General features: G+C 24.8%; 1 pseudogene; it reads left to right on the top strand.

Moving 5' to 3' along the window:
- Positions 1–7,111: 7,111 nt before the first annotated feature.
- On the top strand, positions 7,112–12,522 carry LOC118648785 (annotated as a pseudogene).
- Positions 12,523–12,783: the final 261 nt, after the last annotated feature.

Here is a 12,783-nt window from a genome sequence, read left to right as displayed (position 1 = left end):
AAATCCTGTTTAGACTGTTTATTTGATCATTTTCTTATTACACAGCCACACAAAAAAAGTGGTCTGGCCTGTATATCAGACCCATGTATATTGCTATGAATTTTAGCCTGCTGAATACAAATCTGATGTTGGAATTGGTAGATCGGTTCGCTGTTTCAAATAAAACATCAGCGAAAGTTTTCGTTTTGTAGATTTTCGAGATTTTTTTTAGGTTTCCTCAAAATAGTAAACCAATCTACCAATTCTGACATCAGATTTGGATTCAGCAGGCCAAAATTCATAGGAATACATGGGTCTGGTATACAGGCCAGACCATTTTTTTGTGTGGCTGTGTTATTATCATTATAAGTAGCTAGGTTATTAAAATTATAAACCTTAAAGTATTATACAACAGGAGAACCAACTAGCATAGATTTTGGACATTTTTTTAGAACAAATCTCAATACTAAAATATTTCTGATATTTCAAGCTGATATCACAAAACCATTTAATTATTGCATTCAACAAGCAGCTTGGAACTCAATTCCCATCAATGTAAATGATAAGGAAGCTTCTTGTTCTACATTAGTTAGAGAAAAGATTGCACCGAACGTACAAACTCAGAAAACAGTGGTAAATTACTAAAACACTCAAAATTGCAACTAAACATAAAATCTATAACCTAATAAAGCCTATAAACTTAATATTTTATTATAGAAATTCGAGCTATGATAAAAAACAAAAAAGAGTAAGCCATAGGAGAATACCTCAAAAGCTTAAGTGTACAGATGTTACCGATTACTTGCTTTGGCAATTAATAATTTAAAGCACCCGTAGATTTTTAATCCATCAATACATACTCTACATAATTCAATTTTATAAAGTCTGACATACTTTGATAAAGTAAAATATAAATAAATAAAAAGAATTAATTTACTATTATATACTTTGATAAAGTCTCTTTTACATAAAATAAGAAGTACTTACCTAGCAACATTTACACCACCTTTAAATTATATCTTGAGGATTTCTTGATTAAATCACGGGCTGCAATAATAAATTTTTGTCAAAAAAAGACAGGCAACTATCCCAAGGAAGTGTTCTTAGCCTAGTACTGTATCTATTTTATAACAGTAATTTTTCCACAATTTCCCAAATACTCTTTGCTACGTATGCAGATGATACTGCTATCTTAGCCTCTAGCGATAATTCTATTTGTATTTGCTCCTTCTGTAAAATATATGTATCCAATTGTCCTATAATACTACGGCTATCTTTTCCTTAAAAGTTGTGAAAGATGGCCTACGTTTATGTTTTAATATTTTAATAATATAAAACTTTTATTAGGTATTTTCTCCTTAACGTCGATAGTGTTATATGCTTTAAATTTCAGTAAAATAATATACCAAACATTAATAAAAAATAATAAAAATGAAAAGCATGTTTTTTTGCATTTTAAAAACTATGGTCATATTCTATAAGTTTACCCTAGAATAAACTAATGGGCAAAATTTTAAATAAAACAATTTCAAAACTTGTCAAATATAAATTAATCAAAATTGATCTTCCTAAATCTTTAAACCACACACATTTATAACTCCTAAAATATAAATTAACTAAAATTGATTTTGACAAACCTTTAAATAAACCAACTTATAATTTTTCCAAATATAAATTAAAAAAAATAATAATAAATTACTTGGATGTAACTTTTCTTTTTACAAATATCTCAAAAAAATTTGTTATTAAATTGATTAAAAAAAGATAGGCTAAAATCTCGCTCCACACAAATTATCTCAGTTTTTGCATGCCATTAATTTAATCTTGGACTCCACAAGTTTCAGTTTTAATGATCAATTTTATGGAGTCACCATTGTCTTCAATTTTGGCTGATATTGTACTAGATGATTTGGAGACAGAATCCATAAAAAAGCTGGATTTCAATATTTCTACTTTTTATAGATACGTAGACAATATTCTGATTATTTTGCTTAAAAATAGAATTGATCAAGTTCTCAAGATATTTAACATCCATGACTAACATTTACATATAAATTAGAATCAAATTGTTCCATTACGTAAACACAATGATTACCAGAGATAACAAATTAATTATTAACTGGTACCGTAAATCTACTTCTTTTAGACGTTATGTAAACTTTTTTTCAAACCATCCACTTACATTAGATATAAAATAAACATCATTGTTAATTTCGTCGACAAGACCATTTTATTTTCTGACCAAAAATATCATAATAGAAACGTTATGATTGTCAAAGATATTTTAAAGAAAAGTTGTTTTTTATTAAAAATTGTTAATAAATATAATAATATTATACTAAATCAACTCAAAGAACGGATTAACTCTCGTGATTCTTTGCATACCACTGCATTTGACGCAAGGACTTGCTTAATCATGTCTAATTTAGAAGGCATTAGCGAGAATATCGATTGCGCATTAAATAAATATGGGAATTTTATATTTAAAGTTTTCTAAAAACTTGATTGCGTAATAAAGAAAGATAAAGATTTCTTTGATTATAAAAAAAGAACTGGTGTTGTATGTCAAATAAAGTGCAATGATTGTAGCGTCTTTTACACTGATCAAACAAAACGACACTTAGGAATACGTGTCAAAGAACATTCAAATGACATTAAAAAAACCGTTAAATTCACTCTCTGTATTTAACAAATACTGAATTTCCGAGAACTGTGATTTCAATTGGTCTTCTTCAAAGATTTTACATAATGAGAATTAAACACACAAAAAAACGTGGAAAAACGGAAAAGTTTTTTATTAAAAAGAATATCAACGATTTTAATTTAAAAATAGATACATAGAACTTGAATCTCATATACAACATTATAAAATCTATGTAATCATTATTAGTTTGTTTACTCTTACAGGCTACATATCTTTTTGTATTTAGAACTGTGCAGACTTATAATCATATTGTCTTTTCTTTATACTATAAATTTATTGACTCCGGTTTTTGTGCATTGTATTTTATATAATGATCATCATTATACTTCTTTTTTACTTCTCGTAATTTATATTGATACTAGTTTTCATACATTTTGTTTTTTATATTATGACTTGCTAACATCTAATATACAAAACATGTTAGTCTTTGAGCGTTTTCTATTAATTTTTAAACTTATTATATTTTACTTAAAAAGAATTAATGACGAAGTCGACTTTAACTGGCAAGTATTTTATTCAAATTAGTATGACGTTTTGGGCCTCGTTTGAGCCCTTATCAAGTACATATGCAATAACGGTCACACATTTTTACTAGTTGTGCCAACAAACCATAAAACTGAAACCAAATGCAATTCAGGTAATTCAAAGTATGTAGAAAATATTAAAAAGAAAAAGAAGAATTTAAACTCTAAGTATAAAATAATGAGACTTGCATTTGAATTTTAATAATTATTAAAAGGCATAGAAACTGGTAAACTTACGTGTCCGTTACATTATCTAGTGTCCATTAAATTAAAATTAAGTATCACAAATTAAAATGTCCTATAAAAAACTACAATTATTGAGAAACACGCAACATAAGAAAGAGTACGATGGTCTTTAGTCAACTATAGCATATGTTAAAGTAATAGATGCTGAGCGAGCATACAGTATTACAAGTGAGAGTGACATTGTTGCCAATGGAAGTCATAAAATTTTAATAATATTATTGTAGATCTTGTGTAAATTCTCAGTGTCTCTCTGAGATTTATACAATTGATGCGTTTTTTTGATAAAAATCATTTCTGTCCACTCTCTTTTTCTCCGATGTTTCTCACTATGTAAAATTTCTGGTCATTTGATCATCATAATTTTTACCTGCTACAGATGTCGTTTTGAGCTGCACTAGTTTTAGTTTTAATGACAGATTTTATGAACAAATCTGTTATTAAAACTAAAACCAGTGCAGCTCAAAACGACGTCTGTAGCATATAAAAATTGCGGTAACTCAAGTTTAGTATTTTTTGAAATAAAAATCCATCTTTTTTCAATAGCCTTGAAAACAAGATCTTTAGGGATATTTGTGAACAATAATTTTACAATCAGAGACAAAAGCATCTCATTAGGGAGGACCTCAAATTTATTAATAGCTTTAACAAACGTCCAACTATCTTTAATAAACGATTTTGGTTTTTTAATGGACTGATCCAATATATCGTGTAAATATTGAGCTATGTCAAAAACAGGTAAAGTCGATTTTGTCATTAATTCTTTTCAATTGTTTTTCATTACTAGCAACTTACAAATAATTATTAAATAATTGTTTATATTTTACTTAGTTATTTATTTACTGTTTAATTATATTGTATTTAATTATTTGTTTATTTATTTCTCGCAATGTATGATCCGTGACTTGCAGCCACAAGTTCATTGACCACAATGTTTCTTTGCAAATTTTGTCAATTCCCTACTCGAGAAGGACCTAATGACTAACAATAAGTCAAAACATTGTACATACATCTTCATACGTTAATTTATAATAAAATTGCCAGTTGGGTCGAATTTACAAAGTCTGAGTTATTATTTAATTGTTGACAAAAAGACTTTAAAGTCAATTTTCCAAATTTTAAAATTATTAAAAAATCCGATCCACGTTATAAAATATGATTCCTTGTTGCAGAAGATTAACTTCACAGATGCTCAATTCCGATATTAAAGTACTTGAATGTGTTGACTTAAAACGGATATTATTATTCTGTTAATTAACAATAAATTCATACTTTATTTTTTATGTTGTCCATTAGTGTTCCCGAAATTTGAGTTGTATATTATATTCTACTTTTTAGACTTTTCAATTTTTTTACTTCCTATTTTAAAAACTATTTTTAATTGGACCTTATAGATAATATAGATTTTAAAAGTTTTTTATAAATTGAAAATTTCAATGTAAATTTTTTAAATATAAGAATAATAAATGTACATCCCGTATTAATAATTACGTGGAAAATCCAGAGAAAATGAAGTTTAATCTTAATTATACTGCAATTAAATCTTATGTAAGTATTATTCTCGCTTGCAGCATAATTTCAAAATTTGAATTTAAAAGAAACATAGTTCCTCACAATGTAAATGTTTTATATACTAGTTTCTAATGTAACAGGTGATTTTGATAATTTTATCAATAATATAAATACTTCTACAAACGCATTAATTTGTGTTTTTATTGGTATTAAAATTTATAACAAAGAAAAAGAATAAATAATAAAAACTAAAGAAGAAAAATAATTAATAAAAGAAATAAATTAAGATAAATTTATAACAAAAATTGTGTTAATATATTTGTCTTCTTTTTCAAAGAAAGATTGTGACAAATTTATTTTGCAATTATTTTGGAAGCATTCTGTAATATTTTTGAAGATAAATTTTTATTTAAAAAAAAATGGATAAAATAGATTTTGATCTCCAAAGCAGTAAATAAAAACGACATAATTTTTCTGTAGTCTTTTTAAAATTTTAATTTATTTGGAGATAAATTTATTTGGAGAGAATTTATATCTATATAAACTATTTTTAATTTATATTTAATTTATATTAAAAAATTTTTAATTTCTTGGGAAAATATTAAAATTGTGATATAAAGTTGTTAAATATTTAGTACTGTAAATTATTATTATTACAGTTCTGTTGTGATAGAAGCTAAATTTCAGTATTGCAAATAGCCGAAATATGTTTATGTGTTTAATCATTTTAAGAAATATGTCGGGTATTAACTTTTTAACTTTAATGTAACTTAAAGAGTTTAAATATTTTCAAATAATGATAATTAAATTTAATGTTTGATGCGTGCATGTATTTGACGTGTAAAGTCATATTGCTTGCGTTTAGAATTATGGATCATTTGCGAGTGTCACGAGTTAGAGTTACGCAATCACTTTGCATGCAATACTTTTTACAATATTTTTATGATGCTTAATTAATATTGTTTGTTACAATACTTTTATAATATTTCTACAAAGTCACAAGAGCCAAAGATTTTGTTATATATAGTTTTTATTCTTTTATGTAATACTAATGTATAAGGTACTGATACTTTTGTGATACTGCTGTGCAAAATCCGTTAAAGAGCGCTATTTTCTTATGTTTTAATAATAAAAATGTTTTTAAAAATATTTGTTAGTAATGTTCTATATGTATCCATCTTATAGGTTCCATAATTCCAATCCTTTTTTCCTTTTCAGTAAATTGTTCATGACGTATATCTCAAGAATTTTTACTTATAACATAGTAGAACTGTATTGGTGGTAGAACTGTATGAGTAACAAACTTGTACCAACAAGAATTATCACATAAATATTTATTGAGTTATTTGAATGAAACAAAATGGTGATTTCTAACACCCTTCTCTCTTTCATTATATTATTATTTTGTGTATAAATGTAAAAGTTTTTGTTTATTATAAATATTTTACTATTATAATATTTTACTGCAATAGTAAGTAAGATTTATTAAAAAAATTTTTTCAAGGACTATATATATATATATAAAATTTACTTTGACCAAAAAAGCCTTATTCATTTATTAATTTGTATTGTTTTTATTTTATCAACTTTTACTTTAAAGCAATATTAATTTATAATATAATTTTTGAATTATAGTTTTTAAAAATAAAGCATCACACTGTTATTCGTGCTATATGTACATAAGTCAAATATTAGTTTTTATTAAAAAATAAATGCATGTTTTAATCAATAAAAATATACATTTATTATTTGTATAATTTACTTAATTTTTTTCAACACGGATATAGTTTAGATGACCGTAGGATTGTTATGAAACTTGATTAAATAATGTTTGTAAAACAAGAAAATAACCAGTTTTTAATTAGTACTCTTGAACGAAAGAATATTTTTTGTTCTCTTCACTGTTTTTGTTTTTTCTAGCTTCTTCTTTATATGTATATTGTATACTGTTCTCTGCAACCAATTTTCTGCAACTGATTCTCTATAAAATGATTGCTAATTCTCTTCTTATTATTCTTGAACTAACACATTTTCATGTAATTACGCAACAAAGAATGAGTAATATAAGAGACAAAGTAGGCAATATTTTGATATATGCGCCAATTAAAGATCAAGAATCATCAAGCAATTTTAGAATAAAGTAGCATATAAAAGCCTGCACGCATTTATATGAATCAGTCTTGATTCGTATTTTACATTGCTCAAGAATTGTACAATTTTCTTAGCAAATTTTAATAACGTTAAAATAATTTTATCTTGGAAATGGCTTGGAAGGTATTTTTTATAATTTTTACTTCTGCATTTATGGTGGCATATGTTGCATCAGAAATACGTAAGTTTATAAAAATATTTGTCACTTATTTGTTTTCATTATAAAGAGCACTAAGCAACTATGCAATTGGATTTTTCTAAAAAAAAATAACATATAATAAGTTTTTTGCAATTAGACAAAAATTGCATTACAATTTATTAAAAATAAAATTATTGGAATATTTAGAAATAAACAGATTATTTGTTAAAAAGTGACAAATAAATATTTCTTTTCTGTTTAAGACTTGTGTACATTAAATATCAATTTAAAAAAATATCAACAGTATTAAAACTTTATTAAAATATGGAATTACTAAAACATTTAACTGCATTAAAATATAACATTTTATTTGAATATTTTATTGATATATTTCCTTTTATCTTAATCTAAGTTTTGCATTTTAAAATATAACAAGACTTTTTAAAAATTTTTTTTAGAAATATAGTTAAAAATTTGCCCAGATAGCACACAACGTTTTTAAAAACGTATTAAAAGTGTACGTAGTAGTCGTTTTGTATGAATTTAAAACATCCAAATCAGATTCTAAAATATCTTTAGAACGTTTTAAAGACGCCCCTCGTTTTATTTCTCTGGATATCTGAAAAATTCCATGAATGCTAAAGTGCCCGTCAACTTTGATTGAGGTCGAATGTGTAGTCATTCGTGCACATTATTAACAAAATTTTGTATGTATTTCTTTTATAGATTAAAAATTCTTTTCCAGAATTAAAGTATACGTATTAATATTAGTCTATAAATTGGACTTTATACTGTGAATAAACAAATATTTTCCCAGACTCATTTTATTAACCGTATTTAGATTTGCAATTATAAAAAATTGAAGTAACAGATATTAAAGGTTTTTATAAACTATTTATAGGCTTTTAATCTGAAATGCATAATATTGTTCGTATATGTTATTTCAAAAGAATACGATCTTATTTTGTACATTTATACCGTAGATTTTGTTATATTAAGCAAATATTGTCATCAAATAACAATTCTACGTAGAAAAATTATTTTTTTTTGTTCTTAATATGAACTCGATCGTTTTCTTTTAGATTTAATCAATGCGTACTTTAATTCTATGAGAAACAATTTGCAATTTTATAAAGCTAATTAAAAAATTAGTGTATTTAAAAAATGTCGGTAAAACAGCGGTTTTAGAATCCCTTTTGGACCAAAATTAAATCCATCTCGATTATTAAAAAAATTTTAAAGAAGATAGCTATGAGTAGAGTGTTTGTTTTAGTACAAATTGAAGTTTAATTTGTTAGCAACTTATTAATTGCAAAATATTAACAAATTAATACAGCTGTTCTGTAACTCTTAATGACTAAAGTTCTATATCATTACAATGTTATTGCATGGATATTAATTGTTACTATATGTTGTGCAATTAATAAACTTCTCACAAATTAACTTTAAGTTGCATTAAAAACAACTTAACCTTTTTTTTTTTATTTTTTAAATGATTGAAACAGATTTAATTTTAGTTTATTTTTGTTTTTAAATATATAACACATATTTTAAAAGCAATTTCTGATTGTTAAAGGACCATATTAATAAAACAAACGATTCAAAAAACTTATATCAACATTGTTTTAACGTTTCAATGTCCACTACAAGAATGTGCAATAAAAATTGAGAATTTTCTTTAAAAATTTTTAAATCATTTTAATACGATCATTATATTATCATTCAAGATTAAAAGGTGCGTCTATCCTTTTTATTACTCTTTTTTATCTCGCTCTATTAAGGCAATGAAGAGATGATACAGCTGAAGTTCTTGAACTCGTCAGAATTTTGAATATAATTTAACCTAATTCTCAAGATAATATTTTCTCATACACGCTGTCATTTTATTACATGCCAAAAAGAATTGACAATTGTTTTACATGAATTTTACAAGAATTCTTTTTAAATGTAAAATAAACATTTGTAAAATGTCCAAATATAAATATATTTTAAACATCTAATAATGTTTCTAAAACATTTTTATCACATTGATGGACATTTGAATAAAATACAGATCAAAGTTGGACGTTTATTGGATGCTGTGTGTTGTTTGAGTCTTTAAAATATATATTAAAATATATCTTTTTTGTAATATGGCAAATGTCACTTTTACACAAGGAAAAATGTCTGGAGAAAAAAAGATTAAATTCCCTTAAAAGATTATCTTTAAAAAATAACAAACAGATATGTCTAATCATTCAAATTAAACTAACATTTGATTAAAGTTCAATAAAAGTGAAATTATCGGAATGTCTAAAAATAGGTATAATAAAAGAATAAAAATAACAAAAAAAATTAAGAAGCAATTTTTATTTAACATATTTAATTGTTCTTTATTCTTACGTAAAAAGTATATTTGCATATAACAAAAAAACAAAATGCGAAAAAACAATTCAATCTAGAATATAATTAGTTGGATTAATAATTTATTAGCTAATTGTCAATATACTTATAGTCAATATATTCTGTTATTTAATTTCCAGCAATTCCACTTTTTATTTCATACATAAATGCAGCTTTAATAGAAATAGTTCATTAAAAACTTTTACTGTCTGCAAAATATCTTATTCGTTGAAAATAATTTTAATTGATATTAATCAATTCGTGACTCAATCACTATATATATATAATTTTAATCTATATATTTTTTCTAGTATAAATATTTCGTTATTGTATTACATACTTTTTATTTAGAATTGTATTATTTCTTATTGTTTTTCACAAATATAAAACCAGTTTTTTATATTTTTTATAAGTTGAGTTTATAACAAGACAAGATTTAATATCATTTTGATTAATAATTACTATACATATATACAATTTAAATGTAACAAAATAAAATATTAATCAATTAAGTAATAAAATAAATTCCAATTGAGTTATAAAATTAACAAAACAATGTGTACATATACTTGTGTACTATCTGTAAACATACTTATTGAGCTTTGAGCGTGCGAATTTACGTCGTTAATGTTTAAATATAAACATTAATTATTAAATATATAAACATTTTCTAATTAAATTCCGATAATATTTAATTCGCTAGTGAATAAGAATCAATAATCAGTGCTTTACTAAATCTTGCATATTTACTTTACTTTAAAGTAAGGTTATACATATATTGCGTTAATCTTGTCATTAAAATAAGCATGATTACTTGCATGTTTCTTTAAATCACCGAATAATGACGTCACTATCTGAATATAAAGTACTCACATTACTAAGTGACTCAGTCTTACTTTAACATAAACGGAAGGCAGCATATAATGTGAGTATTTAAAAGTCTCACTTTTAAAGTGAGTATGCGAGACTCAGTAAAGCACATAGTCTTAAAATTGCTCAGATTGTAAAAAGAAACTCAGTTGAATCTCACTTGTAATTGTAAGAATGCAAAAGGAAACGTGCATTTAACTGAGTTATGACGCCACAAGTAAGAATTATATAATATAAGTTTTGATGTAAATGGAAAGTAAACACTATTTATCAAATTACGATTAAAACCGCAAAAAAATTTATTTGTGTAATCAAATTTATTCATCTAAGCGCTTTCACTACAAATTTCTGATCGTTAGGTTTCAAATAACTTTTTTTTATGGCTTTTAATCGTAATTTTACGAATATAATCTCATTCCTCAATCTATTCCAAACTTCGGAATACCATTTATTTGTACGTATAAGCTACATAACTTGTATTTTAAACTAAATTTTATAAACAAAGTTAAACAAATGACTCTACATTATCGACTTTGATCAAATTTGACGGGCAGTTTAAATCTCATCTTCAAGAGAAGTTAGAGTTGTCTGTTTTACCAAAAGACAGTAGACAAAAAGACAGTAATCTTTGTGTTTCGCTATATCTTTTTATTTCTTTTATAAATTTGAAAATCCTTCTTCAGAATAAAAATATACGCATTACTACCAGTCTGCGGAGTGGAGTTTTTACCAGAAAAAAAAAAAACTGTTAATTCGCTGTCACATTGTAACAATGTTTGCTTAATATAAAAAATCTACAGTCTGTACTTATTCGTATCCACAGACTGATAGACAATGTCGAATTTTGAAAATTAGATTTTGATGCTAGAGATAAAATTGCGAAACAAAAATTTAGATTATATACGCGTAAAATGTCGATAGTAGAGCAATAAAAAATTTTTTTTTTTTGATATAAAATCTAATTTAAAAGAATTTCCAAATCTATAAAAGAAATATATACAAAATCTTGTTAATGCTGTACACAAACGACTACATTATCGACCCCGATCAAGTTTGAGAGTCAGTGCAGCATCCCCTAATTCTAAATTCCTATAATTCAAACGTCATGTAGTCTCTACATTTTGGTATTAAGATCTTTGTTTTAAAATAATCCCAGGAATCTACCTTGTAGCGTTATTATGGATGTCTTTTTATTATAAGAATGGTATACATTAAATTTGTATAAAAATTATTTAAAATTATGTATATAATGTTATATACATATTAAAAGATATAATAAATATATAATAATAAATATATAATAATAATATGGAAAAAAATTAAAATAAATTAATATGAACCAATTGTATTTAATTTATCCTATTTTATAATAAAAATTGCATTTTATTTTGAAACAATATTTTAAAATAATGTACTAATTTGACAATTTATTAAAAAATTACAAATCAACAAAAATTAATTTATATTTTTTTACAGCCTCTTATATTCATACATGCGGCCGCAAAGATCCAAATATTGACAATTGCATCGTAAGCAGTATTAACGATTTAAGGGATAATATATGCAAAGGAATGCCAGAATTACATAGTCCACCATTTGAACCATTTTTTCTTGATAGTATAGCTATTTCTGACACAGATAAACGCTAAATTGTTCCTCAAAAATTCAAAAATAACGGGGCTTTGCGATTTTGTTATAAATTCTTTCCATTTAGATCTTGATAAGCTCCGTTTTGATTTTGATGTGGAATTCAAAAAAGAGTTTATTTAAACGGCACGTATGATTTTGATATACATGTATTGGTACCTTTTGTTCATCAGGGACCGGTTTATTTAAGTTCAGGTATGTGTGTGTGTATCAATATAATGCTGAAATAGAATAAAATTTAAAAATGCTTGCTTTAATTAACCATAAAATTTTAACGCAATTTTGTTTTACCAATATTATCAAATTACGTTGTAATATAATGTATTTATTTTTTGCAGATAACGTAAAAGCAAAGCTTCAGTAGACATAAATAATGGTAACCAAAATGAATATAAAAAGTACATATATATATCAAAAAATGAATTTAAATCTGATTTTAAATGAATTGAAATTAAGTTTGATTCGAATGGAAACGAATCAGCTCATAATGAAATTATTAGCACCTTCGTAGGCAGCAATGAAGAAGAATTTATTGCTAAGAGTTTTAAACCGTCACTTGAAGCGGACATCAACTAACAGTACTTTTGATTGCCAATACTATACTTAAACATTTTACTTCTTTCTGACGAACT

The sequence above is a fragment of the Monomorium pharaonis genome, unplaced genomic scaffold, assembly GCF_013373865.1.
Source record: "Monomorium pharaonis isolate MP-MQ-018 unplaced genomic scaffold, ASM1337386v2 scaffold_693, whole genome shotgun sequence".
NCBI lineage: Eukaryota > Metazoa > Arthropoda > Insecta > Hymenoptera > Formicidae > Monomorium > Monomorium pharaonis.
Note: the sequence above shows the minus strand (reverse complement) of the source record. Positions and strands in the feature narration are given on the sequence as shown.